Source organism: Camellia sinensis, chromosome 15, assembly GCF_055761805.1.
Source record: "Camellia sinensis isolate YWXY chromosome 15, ASM5576180v1, whole genome shotgun sequence".
Taxonomy (NCBI): Eukaryota; Viridiplantae; Streptophyta; class Magnoliopsida; order Ericales; family Theaceae; genus Camellia; species Camellia sinensis.
The window spans coordinates 67,659,274-67,673,524 of record NC_138975.1 but is presented as its reverse complement, the minus strand read 5'-3'; the positions used below and the strand labels follow the sequence as shown (position 1 = coordinate 67,673,524).

Sequence of the window (14,251 nt, the reverse complement as noted above, 5' to 3'; positions counted from 1 at the left end):
TAAAATCGATTTTCCAAAACGATTTGCCGGATTTGGACTCTTTGATGATTTATCAGTCTTACATTGCACTTTGTGAGATTAGATTCAGAACCGTGATAGGAGTTCGAACTGTAGTAGCTAAGAACACAATTCGTGCCCTTACGCGCGGAGCGGAGTTCGGGGCGGTCTACAATGAGGTTAACTTTTAGGTCCGTCACAAATCCCCCAACATCTTTAGATGCATCATCTCCAAAGGGGTCATTACTGAAGATTGGCTCGCAACTTTTGTTTATGCACCTCGATGGACAGAACGACAAGTCTTTTGGAAGTACCTCAAAAAAATTGCTTCAGAAAACAAATGTCCTTGGCTTTGCATAGGGGACCTAAATGAAGTGGGAATGTCGTGGGAAAAACAAGGCTCAGTAGCTTGTAACAAGTTCAGAATGGAACAATTCTAGGATCTACTATCAGTTTGCAAGTTCATGGATCTTGAATTTAAAGGGGCCCTGCACATATGGACTAACAATCAACGGGGGGAGTGCCTCTTGAGAGAAAGATTGGATAAAGCCTTTGCAACCGTAGAATGGCGTCTTATGTTTCCATTTGCCCAACTCTACCATGAAGCTTTTGTGGGCTCATATCACTGCCCAGTTCTACTTAATTGCATCATCCCAGCAAAAAAGGTACCTCGCCAATTTAAGTTTGAATCCATGTGGACGACAAAGCCGGAATGTGCTGAGATCATTGCGTTCAATTGGCAAAAACATCAATCAGGTTCTCCTATGCACCAATTTACACAAAGTCTGGCTTCTTGCCAACGAGGCCTCACCATTTGGAGCAAAGATGCCTTTGGAAATAACAGAATCAAATTGAGTGACTTAAGGGCCAAACTACTTTATTACCAATCTCTTCTGTACTCACTGGATAATGGATCACAGATTCGTCTAATCCAAGATGAGATAGAAATAACCTTACTTCAAGAAGAGATGTATCAACATCAACGCTCTCGAATTAACTGGCTTAGTTATGGAGATCGAAACTCGGTTTTTTTTCATGCAACAGTGGCCCAACGCCGACAAATGAATCAATTGGTCAAAATCAAGACTGGAAGTGGAGTATGGTTAGAGACAGATCATGAGATTAACCAACATCTTCATAATCACTTCTCCACTTTATTCAAAGCTAAGGATCCACGACATTTTGGGGAGGCACTTTCAGTGGTAAGCCATATGGTCACATCGCAGATGAATGCTAATCTACTGAGGCCAGTCACTGATGGAGAAATTAAAAGTGCTGCTTTTCAGCTAGGGTCCTTAAAGGCTCCAGGACCTGATGGTTTTCCTGGGCTATTCTACCATAAGAACTGGGATGTAGCGGGTCCAACGTTGTGTGTAGCAGTCCAAAGTTTCTTCACAAGTGGGTCCCTCCTTAGAGGCCTTAATCATACCAATCTAATTTTGATTCCTAAGGTGGCTGCCCCTATTAGTCTCAATCATTATCGGCCCATAAGCCTCTGTAATTTCAGCATGAAAATCATTACTAAAGTCATGGCCAACAGATTAAAAAAGATTCTGAAGCATCTCATCTCACCTCAACAAGCAGCTTTTGTCCCCGGTAGGCTTATTCAAGATAGCATTCTCATAGCTCACAAGGCCTTCCACTTTTTGAAGCAGAAGAAATCAGGAAAGCATGCAAACATGGCCCTTAAGATGGACTTTAACAAAGCCTATGACCGTATCCAATGGGACTTTTTGCAAGCTGTGTTACTCAAAATGGGCTTTCATGGGAATTGGGTGAAATTGGTTATGGAATGTGTCACAACAATAAGGTTTTCAGTTTTTGTCAATGAAGCCAAACGCACTTCTATCATCCCCTCCTGTGGACTTCATCAAGGCGACCCACTCTCACCTTTTCTTTTTCTAATGGTGGCTGATGTGTTCTCTAACCTCATAACTCGGGCTCTATGTACCCAAGAGATTTCGGGGTTGACAATGAGAAGGACTTGTCCAATCCTCTCTCACATTTTCTTTGCTGATGATGCTATACTTTTCCTCAAGGCCAATCAGAATAAATGCCACAGCATAATGGCCACTTTGAGGATGTACAGTGAAGCTTCAGGACAAATGATCGATTTTGACAAGTCAGGAGTGATGTTCTCATCCAATGCATCTATAACAATCCGTAGCTTCATCTGCTCTTCTTTAGGTGTTTCACAAGCCAATCTTACAGCTAAATATTTGGGCCTACCTTCTTCATAAGGCAGATCTAAAGCTGAAGCTTTTGGGAGTCTGATTGAAAAAGCATTGAGCAAAATGCAACGGTGGAAATCAAAGCTTCTATCTCAAGCAGGTAAAGAAACACTAATCAAAGTTGTCGTTCAGGCTTTACCCTCCTATGCCATGTCCTATTTTGAAATGCCAAGATCTTTCTGTGCTAAGTTCAATTATCTTGTCCGAAATTTTTGGTGGAAAGGGGATCCGGATAACAAGGGCATCCCTTGGGCAAGTTGGGATCATATGACAACCCCCAAAAAACAAGGAGGTATGGGCTTCAGGGATTTCAAAGCTTTTAACCAAACCTTACTGGCTAAGCAAGGATGGCGCCTCCTTATGAATCCCAATTCTTTCTGGGCTCGTGTGTATAAAGGCCTCTACTTTCCAAATTCCAGTTTCTTGCAAGAATCCAAGGGAAAGAGAACATCTTGGGCATGGACCAGCCTTCTCAAAGGAAGGGAACTCCTCCAGAATGGGCTCCGGTGGCAAATCCAAAACGGCAAACTTGCGCAGTTTTGGGAAGATAAGTGGGTACCCTCTACCAAAGATTTCAAAATTGCTTCACCTAAACCATCTATTTGCAACATTCAAAAAGTTGCTGAAGTCATTGATCCCACTCATAAAACCTAGAGCCGTGCACTTCTCATCGAGTGGTTCTCGAAAGAAGATTTACAGGCTGTTCTAGCCATCCCAATTGTAGCGGTCAATAGAGATGATTTTTTAATATGGCACCACACTCCATCAGGAGTTTATTCAGTCAAGTCGGGCTATGTCCTAGCCAAACGGATCTGCCACAATTCCAATGTTTCTAACAAACCTTCGGGATCTCTTACCCTTGGCACAGCTTTTTGGAGTTCAATTCAAAATCAATTGTGATACAGCTTTTTGTCAGCACTCTTCATTAGCTACACTGGCTGTGATTCTTAGCGACTCAAAGGGAAACCTATTGGATGGTTGTGCTAAGTCTATTGCGGCTTCCTCTGCAGCACAAGCTGAGGCACATGCAGTGCGTATGGCGTGTTTCATGGCTCAAGCCCTCAATCTCTCACAAGTGGAAATCGAAAGTGACAACAAAATGGTGATCTCTTTTTGCGTTTCCGAAACAGTTCCACCGTGGGAGTATAGTGCTGTTATTATAGATATTAGAGCTCTTGCTCCTCCAAATTCTATTTTGTTTTCCTGGACCAGACGAAACAACAATGGTGCAGCACACTGGGTTGCAAAGTCTTGTCTTTCTAAGTCCTTACCTGTAAATTGGGTTGTATGCCCACCTGCTGCTCTTGTCTCCATACTCAACTCTAATGTATCCCAATTTCCTCTTTAATTGAAAGTTTGAGAGTTCAAAAAATAGGTTAAAATATGTTGATAGATAAGTTAAAAATATGAAGGCAAATAGGTTTAAAATATAATGACATATAGGTTCAAAAATGAGGATAGATAGGTTAAAAATATGAGAACAAATAACTTCAAACATAGGGACAAAGCAATTAAAAATGTGGGAGCTGAAGGGTTAAAATATGGAAACAAATAGGTCCAAATATGAGAATAAATAGGTTAAAAATAAGTCTGTCTGTCTATTTTTTAAAGCCTATTTGTCCATTTTTAAGTTAAAGAAGGGATAAACAGACCTATTTGTCTATTTTCAAGGCCTATTTGTCCATATTTAAACCTATCAAAAATGTTTGAAACCACTAATTAGTGGTAACACTAATGATGCGGCAGTGAGCCCCACCGACGACCACAACGTTGGTGTGCCTTGTTTTTTATTTATTTTTTAAGTGTGTGCCAACTCATTAGTGGTGCTTTAGAGCATCACTTTTAGTGGTATGTAGCATTACTGTAAACCTATATGTCTATTTTTAAAAGAGTAATGCTAGAGACCCCAAATATTCTACCAAAAGTTTTACCAATTGTCTCACATGGGTGTGGGACCCACACAATGTGGGTCCCATGTGGGTCCCACACCTATGTGAGACATTTGGTAAAACTTTTGGTAGAATTTTTGGAGCCTCTAGCATTTTTGTTTTTAAAACTTATGTGTTCATTTTTATGTCATTTCAATGCTTATTTGTCCATTTACAATTTTTGTTTGTCTCCCATTTTATATGTATGTATCCATTTTCGATGTCTTTAAAGAACCTAAATCTGAAAGTACTCAAAAAGGAATTTGAAACTATACAACTGTGAATACAAAATACTAATAATAATAACTTAAGATTTATTCATTTGGAATTGCCAAAGGCTATTTTGCGTGCTCAATTTTGCAAGAAAATGTCGTTTTTGACTCTGAATTTGCATTTTTTCACAAAATCATCAAACACTACACTGAAAAACCTAGCTATTTCCATTATTATCTTTTTTTTTGAAATTTTATTTTCAGTATTGATTTTATTTAAAGATCTTGAAAAGGCAATTCCAAAAATATTGATGTTATTAAAAACGGATTTATAAAATTCAAATTGTAACATTTTAAAGTTTTTTTTGCACAAAATACACATAAAGAGTAAAAATGTCAAGAATTATCCTTATCATCACATGTTAGGACTTGCTAACCCAGAAGTACCATGCGTGTGTGTGCTTGTAACCAATGAAGATAAAAACTCAGACCTTTATTCCAAAACACTCTATGTGGTGGTTTTTCACAAATTTTTTCATAAATTAAAGGCAATAGATATGTTTTTTAATTTATATTTCATGGATTCTTATGTTCTCTTTGGTTGTGCTCTCTTACTTCACCCTAATTTTGTGACCAATGATATACCTTTTTTTCACAAGCCATTTCGATACTTCTTGTTAGTGGAAGATTATTTTGCACTCCATGTTCTATCATTAAGCTGTATTTGGTTGGGAGATTTGAGGAGAGATTTAGAAAATGAAAGGGAAAAGGTGTGTGAAATCAGGTAAAATGTACGTATATTTTATTCACATTTCTATTTTTCTTTTCAAATCTCTCCTCAAATCCCCCAACCAAACACAGTATTAGCGTATGTTTTGGTAGTCGTATGAGAGACTGGGTCATATCCACCTTCTTCAGTTTCTAATAATTTGGGACCAAAAAAAAACAATGGATGAAAATTGTAAAATTTTGGGAAATAGTAATTTAAAATGGAAGTACATATTCTCACAGAATTATGTTGAATGGTCAAAGATATAGCATATACATCTTTTAATTACAGAATATGGTTCATGTGTGGACTGCCTCAGACATTCTTTACCAAGATGATATTCCTTTTCCACACACAAAAAAAGTCTTTTGAAGCAGTTCAAAATATGTGCCTTTTTTCAGTACTTGTAACATATTTGTACTGGAATCTCATTAGTTGGATTATTAAAAGTTGAACATACTTTAAAACATAACTTTCATGACTTCTCACCAATTGACAGAACTACAGTTTAAATTTAGGTAAGGGAAGTTGTGAATCCATAAGAGTCTCAGTAAAAGAAGAAGAAAAAAAAAATCATATTGACCTCCTTTAAAACATGAAAAAATATATTAAATTTTACAGCTTTGGCAAAATAATATCAATCTTCCTTTTAATAAGGTTAAAGAGACCATAATTAATGCAGATATAAAAATAAATAATATAAAATATATATTTTAATATAAAAATGTTGACAATATCATTTTTCTATCCTTATGACTAGCAAATTTCTTATGGAAAAGGAAGTTATGTTTTATGTGAATTAGATATTATATTTGCTGTAAATTTTTTAAAAACAAAAAAGAATCAATATAATTTACCACAATGGTAGGCTTCTTTGTAAGACCATAATTTATCCAATAAAATTTGAACTACCTCCATTCCAATAAGAGAGAAACATAGTTTACTCTCAGAGAGAGAGAGAGAGAGAGAGAGATTATTCTATTTGGTTTTTGAATTTTCAATTTTTTTTTTTGAGTTTTCAATTTATAATTTTTATTTTTAGGGAACTTTTTTAATATTGGATTAGATTTTTTTTTTTTTACTTTTTAGATCCACTTAATTTAGATAAATTTAAAGAGTATAAATTTGTGATTTTTTTAAATTAAAAAAATAAAAAATATATAAAAATCCAATATATTTTTTGTATTTATTGATTTTTTAAAAAAAATTCACAAATATTTTACTTTTTAAATACATCCAAATTAAGTACATCTAAAAAATAAAATTAAAAAATAAAATTGACTAAAATATTTAAAAAATTGACTAAAAATAAAATATATATAAATTAAAAACTTAAAACCTATTTTTAAAAATTCAAAACCAACATTTTTCACTATAGTGATCTCATGAATTAGGCCGACTGGCACAACAGTTGGTCTGTTTGTTTTGGATTTATACCAATTACATTAAGAGTTATTTACAAAGCGACCCCTAAACAATTAGAAAAATATCACTTTGACTCTTTAAATTATAAAAACGTACAAATGGATTTCCTAAACTATTGGGAAGTATCGCTTTGTTCCATAACCTATAAAAGCGTACAAACGAACGTCTTAAATTATTGGCATATTTTACTTTGATCCCTTTCATTAAGGGTCCAATTTGCATGTTTTTATAGTTTAGGAGGATTATTTGTAGGTTTTTATAATTTAGAGGGATAAAATAATACTTCTCAATAACTTAGGAGATCTTTGTGTAAAAAATCCTTACATTAACTCATATCGAAGTATAATGCATAAAAATATACAAATACTTAATTTTCAATAGTATTTTATTAGGCAAATTACACTAACAATTCCTGTAATTTAGAGTTTGTATCACTTTGGTCCCTGACATTTCAATTGTGATACATTTGATCTTAAATTTTGAATCTCGCTCTAGATAAGGACAATTGAAGATATTATTACTCTATTTCAAGGGCGAAGTTATCAATTTGATAAATTATAAACTAGTTTAACAAAAATAAATGTCAAAAAAATTATTTTAAAATTTTTAAAGATTATTTCTACTCACCAAAGTAAAATTATATAAAAATGATAAATATTTTACATTTTTATTTTTTTTTATTTTTTATCAAATTAATTTTTAGTATGTGTTTGGATAATGATCATGTAATAGGTGGTTGCTTTTATTGATATTTTTTTTATGATTATCATGTAATAGATGGTTGTATTTGTTGTTAACATATATTTTTTTAATGGTTATTAGACTTTTAATATATAATCGATATGTTTAATATATGAAATATTTTTAGTTTTGGATTTTTTGATTTAATGGATTGGTTTAATAATAACATTAAAGTTGTTGCCATGTTTGGTTTTTAAAAAAATAAAAACTAATTTAGCTGAAATAATTATCAAAAAAAAATATTTCTACCATCTCAAAAGATAAAATTATATAAAAATGATGTGTTTTTAAATTTTTTCACCAATTTAATTTTTAGTTTTTTAGAAAAAATTTCTAAAAATAGATTTTGAAAATCAAACAAAACATAACTTTATAACAAAAAAAGTTCCAATATTATTCATTAAAAAATACCATTATATTTCAAACAACATATAAGTCAATCAATACAAAATAAGTTCTATGATGACGTTGTTCTTCAAATGGAACAACAAAATTTTTAATTGTCCTTATTTTGAACGAGATTCGAAATTCATGGTTAATTATATTACAATCGATTTTGCTGCAGACCCCAGTGGGGGTCGCACTCCCAGTGAGGTGGCGAGCCCCCACTGGCTGAAACTCAAAAAAAAATAAAATAAAATAAAACAGTTTTTTTTTGTCCAATCACGGCGCGCCACCTCACTGGGGGTCGACCCCCAGTGGGGGTCCGAAGCATTTTTCATATTACAATTGAAAGGTCAGGGATAAAAGTGAAACAAATCCCAAATTATAATGATTGTTAGTGTAATTCGCCATTTATTTGTAAGGAAAATGATATAAAATTTCACTTTTTAAACATATTTTTAAGACCTTGTGATTGTGTAAAAGAAATAATTAATGAAAAAATATTTTAAAAAGTGAGCCTAACTTTGCAAATAGCCAGTGTATTTCGTGATTTCGTATAATCATCCATTGTAAACATTTTCATTAAAAGAGAAAGAAGAACCCAGGCTTATATCACCTAAAACGCTGCATATTTGAATTTTATGAATGCTAAACATTTTTAAATCTTAAGATTATTGGAAGTTGGTTCGGTTGTTAATTTCAAGTAGGGGTGCAACTTGGGCGGGCTCAACCCCAGCAACCCGAGCCTAGCCCGAGTTTTTTTAGGGCTTAGACAACTATATATTGTAATTTGGACGGGCCTGGACAGATTTTTGATGTCCGAATTGTACTTCAGGCCGGGCTTGGGCAGAATCAATGGCCAACCTGAGCAACCCAAACCCGAATTGAATTTAATATATTAATAAATTATATAATATATATAAATTAAATAAAAGAGTTATTTTTATTTTTTATTTTTTATTTAATATAATATCAAGAGCAATGTTGTATCTTGTTTGACTATTTAAACTAGTAGCCAGTTATGATTTTTTAAATTCTTGGACCCCTTTCAAATGGAAATTATTTTAAGTGAGGTCATTAAATAGTAAAAAATAACAGGAAAAAGAAAACTGGAAGTACCGTATACTAGATTCTTAAGCAAGAAGTGATAAAAATGTGTTGATAATTGGTCTACCTACAGGTTTCTGGACTTGTGAATTTCGGGCAATTCGGATAATTCGGGCTAATCCGAGTTCAAAATACAAAGCTTGGTCCGGGCTTGGACAGCAATGCTCGGGTTCATGGTCGGGTTTGGGCAGGCTTGGGCACTGTCAAATACAATTCGGGCTGGGCTTGGGCAAACCCCCAATCCGAATGAACCCGCCCGAATTACACACCTAATTTCAGGACCTCGAAATTAGTCAAAGTGCACATAAATTAACCAACCATCTTATTATAAAAAAAATAAAATGCAAAGGCTTGTAAGCTTTCACATTCATCATTTTGCTCGCATAGAAGTTGAATTTAGGAACAAAATGAAATTCAAGACATCATGTACTTGTTGGACATGACAGGACTTGCATTAAAACAAAATCAAGGGGTTTGATGGAGAGAAAAAAAAAAATTAAGGGAATGTCTGAGAACAGCATAAAATTTAAAAACAATTATGAATTAATGATAATTTTTATCAATATTAATAAATAAAAATATAAATTTTGTTTATACATATGTAATAACTTTTTAAAATTTCTTCTGGTTGGTAATTTTTCCAAAAAAATAATTGATGAAAGTGGACCAAATCCAAAACTCCCTCTTTGGGTCCTTTTTTAGTGAAAAAGACAGTTTAAATTTTTTTAATTTGTAAACTCCTTACCAATTAAGGTCTCTTTCATGAAGGACCAACAAATTTATTTTTATTTTTTTAGGTATAATTTTGCACTTAGTAACTAATTATATATTTTAAATTTTAAAATGATATAACTTTTGATCTATATATTGATTTTTAATCAAATTAGTACTTTTAAAATTCTCTCATCAAGATTTATCAAATAAGAACCATGTTAGCTATGAAGTTTTTAAGAAAATAAATAAATAAATTTTTTCTATCAAAATTAATGTCAACAAAAATTTACTCTCATTTACAATAAAATTTTTATTCTGATTTGAGTTTTGTTTGGTGATAATCTATTTTATAAATGACAGCAGACATTTACTTTGGCTAGAACTCTCTTATTGATGATGATGATGATGATGATATTTTATTATTTAAAAATTAAAATTTTACAATAAAATTTGCTTTGAACTAGAGTAACATTTTATTTTGAGATAAAGTAAAATTTTATTATTGATGTTAATTTTGACAGTGAATTTTTTATTTTTTATTTTTTAAAGAATTTCATAGCCAACATGGATCTTATTTGATAGATATTGACGAGAGAATTTTAAAAATACTAATTTTATTAAAAAGCGACATCTAAATCAAAAGTTATATAATTTTAAAGTTTAAAATATTAAATTACTCACTAAAGATATTTTGGTAATAATGTGTGTTGGATTTTTGAAGAAATTATTTTTGTGTTTACTCTTAATGCATGAAAGTTTTATTATGAGGGAGTCTGACCAAATTTCAAAAAACGAAATAAAAGACCCTGTTTGATTTGGGCTCTCAAAACAATTTTTGAGAGCTAAAAATTGAAAGCTCATTTGTTTAACTCTATTTTCAAAACTATTTTCAAAATTATTCTAGATTTATCTCTATTCCCTAAACTATTCCGAATTTATTTTAAATTATCTCCATTCCCAAAACTATTTCAAATCAAATTTATCTCTATTACCAAAGTTACATTAATTGAACCAATATGTATGTTGAAATATGGGTTAGATCAATTTTCAAGTTAATTGAACTTTTTTAGATGAAACTTTGTAAACAAATAATTTGTCAATTAAAATAAAAATTTAAAACCAAAATGAATTTCTATTCGAATTAATAAAAAAAAATTGAAAATAGTGAAAAAATATGTTAAATTTAAATTCGGATGACGAGTGTGGAATGAGTAAAATACGAATCGAAACTCAAAAATTAATTTTAAAGGCTCAAAAAGTAAAAAAAATTGACTAAAATACAAAAAATACATTTAGAGTAGCTGCATCTAAAAAGTTAAAAAAAAAAAGAAAAGAATGGAGTAAAATATGAAAAAAGTTCATTAAAGACAACAAAACACAAAAAATAGAAAAACTCAAAAACTAATTTTGAAAATTCAAAACCAAACAAGTTTTGGATTTTCAAATTTCTAAAATTATTTTCAAAATACTCAACCATACAAATTTTAAAATTTTATATTCTTTCAAAATTGATTGTGAAAATTAAGCTAAACGGATTACAAGGGTTTGGTCGAGTGGAAAAATCTTGGGTGTTACATCCAAGGTTTATAGTCAAGAAAAATGCTTGGGAGCACTAATTAGTGCTCCCACTAATTAGGTGGCAGTGGGTCCCGCCATTAATGATGTGATGTTTTGGTTTTGGAGTTGTATTTTTTTTATTTTTTTTTTTACTTTTTTAATGCATTAATGCTATTAGTGGTGATGTTTTTAGTGGGATGAATCATTGTTGTATAGTCAAATCTCAATTCGACTCCCCTTGAGGTTAGTCTTTTGGGAAACAGTACACAAAGTTTATAAGATAGTCTTTTAGGTCTAGTGAACCATGCCTAGTGTTTGAAGTGTAGGTTTGAATCCCTACCTATGTACGAGTCTGCAAGTTACCTATATATAGTTGAGAAGTGTAGGTTTGAATCCCTACCTATGTACGAGTCTGCGACTTACCAATATATAATTAAGAAGTGTAAGTTTAAATCCCTACCTATGTATGAGTCTACAACTTACCAGTATATACTTGAATGACTATGCAATATAGCACCACTAAGGGTCCTTAGCTCCCATAGTATCTAACTTGTTACTCCTCTATGGTTAAGTTTTTTTGTTTTTTGTTTTTTGTTTTTATTTTTTATTTTTTTACATACTAAGACAACACTTGATGATAGAAAGTAAAAATGGGAATAGACATAAGCCTAACATGTAGGGGTGCAATTCAGGTAGGTTTAAACGGGTTGAGAGGTTGTTCAAGTCCAACTCAAATTGTTCTCAAACTTACCTGGTCTACCCAAGCTTGAATTGTAATCCAAAGTTGTCAATTCAAGCCAAACCCATGTCAAACTCAAATTGCCCCAATTACACATAAATTTTAGTTTTTTTTCTAGCTAAACTATTAATTTTTTAAAACTACACTCTATTTATATTTTTTTTTAGAAAATCATTAATAACATCAAAATAAATCATAGGTAGTTTTTACAATTTATGAGTAAGAATAAAAAAAATAAAATTTTGTATTGTGGTACTTGTGTATATAATATATATTCAGTATGATTTAATGCTTTAAATTATTTTAATATTATGTAATGGCTAATAATTTATATATATTTAATATTTTTATATATTTATATATATATAAGTTGGATTTTAGGTTGCTCGGGTTATTTGATGTTTTTGTCCAAGCCCATCAAAATTTAATTCGGATTTCTGAATTTTTGTCTAAATCCGTACCGAATTCAAAAATATCTTACTCAAGCCCTAAAAAAATTTGGAGTAAGCTCGGATTGTTCAGGTTGAACCTGCTTCAGTTGCACCCCTGATGACAGGCTCATTATTTAGTTCACAATTTATAGGATTTGAAATTATAATTTAGGCTCATAAATTTAAGTTTGTCAAATTTTTTCAACCCAATTATAATGTGGATTGAGTTTGAAAAAAGTGCTTCAAGCTCGGCCCAACCACAAATTATCATTATACATATTTATATGTATGATTTAAATTGGGTACATTTATTTTTTATAAGTGAATATTATAATAAGAAATTTATCATAATTGCAAGGACATCACATAATTTTGATAATGCCCTCCTTTTCTTTTTAAACATTATCCGTTAATAATGTTGGCCCAAAAATTGTTGATGTCACATATTTTATCTCCTTAGTTGCTGAGAAAGCCTTATTTTGCACCTTCTGCTCTCTTTCTTCTCTTCTCCTCCTTTCCATCGAGCTTGTCTTCCCCTTCACCATTCACCTCTTCTTGCACAGGCCACATGCCAAACCTTACCACCAAAATCAGTGAATTCAGGCACCAAACAACCCTTGTTTGGTGACAAAATTGAAGCTTTTGTTGGCAGCATCACCACCAGCACACAAAATACACTGCACTACCACCACCAGCACAACCATCATAATACACCAGTAAGCTAACACTAACGCTGTGTTTGGTTGGGGGATTTGGGAAGGGAAATGGAAAGGGAAATGGAAATGAAAGGAAAAGGAGAAAGAATTAATAGAATTCCAAATCCCAACTATGTTTGGTTGTGTTGGTTATAAAATAGAATTGATGTCCTAAAAGGTATCCTATTTCTTTATTTATTTCTCACCCCCTTTCTTTTCCCATATATTTTTTATTATAACCAAACATAAATAGGATTACATTTCTCATTCGTTTTCCAAATCTCACCTCAAAAACTCCAACCAAACACAGCATAAGGAAACAAAAACACCAGACACCTAACTCAAACAATGCTTTCAACAGCAGATTCAACATAGCTGTCCAAAAAGAGCATCACTCAGCATGAAGATCGTCAAAATTCATAACCCACCCAGGATAGGGCAAAAACATCAGCAAAATTCAACACTCAACCTGCCAATCATCAGCAAAATTCGGCAGAAAGGCATCTGGGGGTCAAAAAAAACAGTAAGTATGATTGGCTATGGAGGTGTCACCACATGACAAAACCCAATTCACCAAGAAACATGAAGACAAAGTTCCAGTGTCACATAATCAGCATCTAGCAGAACTCCACACTAGGCGTCTAACCAAACCGTGAGCAACAGTCCCCAACATACAAATTCCGACCTTACACTTAATCAATTTCAGCGAAAATTACTTTTCGCATTTTCTTGTTCAGAACATTTTTCACATTTTTTAAAGCTTGGCATGATGAATAACAAAATTCAACAGAGAGACCAATATGCTTTCTATATTTTAAAGGCAGAATTTTTTTTCCAAACCTAACCAGATATATCAAAATTTGTCTTACCAATATCACACTATCACCACCACCACTGACATAGGGTAGCAATCACACAGGAAAATATTTTTCAATAAAAGCTTTTCTCAAAAAACTATTTTTCCACTATAAAAAATGGGGGAACTTAAGCTTGTTCCATTGTCATATTTACTGAAAGAACATTACGGCCAGGATTTCAAAGGCCTTCCATTATTCCATCCCTATGAACCTTCGCAATCTTAGTCTTACAACACAACTATTGACCAGCCAAAAAGCCGTTGTATTTGTATGGTCAGTTTACACATTTAAGGCCATTCCTTGATAGTCACTGCCTCACAGGACCACTTACGAAAAAACACATATTGCAGGACAAAAAATAGGAACCACAGAACAATCAGCAAAATTTTTCATGTGGTAGTAACAATCATCAGCATGACTCAAGAAAGAGAAGAGAGCACAATGCACTGTAAATACATTTATAA

At 32.4% G+C, this 14,251-nt stretch overlaps 1 pseudogene; it reads left to right on the top strand.

Moving 5' to 3' along the window:
• The first annotated feature begins 2,291 nt into the window (after positions 1-2,291).
• On the top strand, positions 2,292-2,882 carry LOC145813033 (putative mitochondrial protein AtMg00310 pseudogene; annotated as a pseudogene).
• The last annotated feature ends 11,369 nt before the right edge of the window (positions 2,883-14,251 follow it).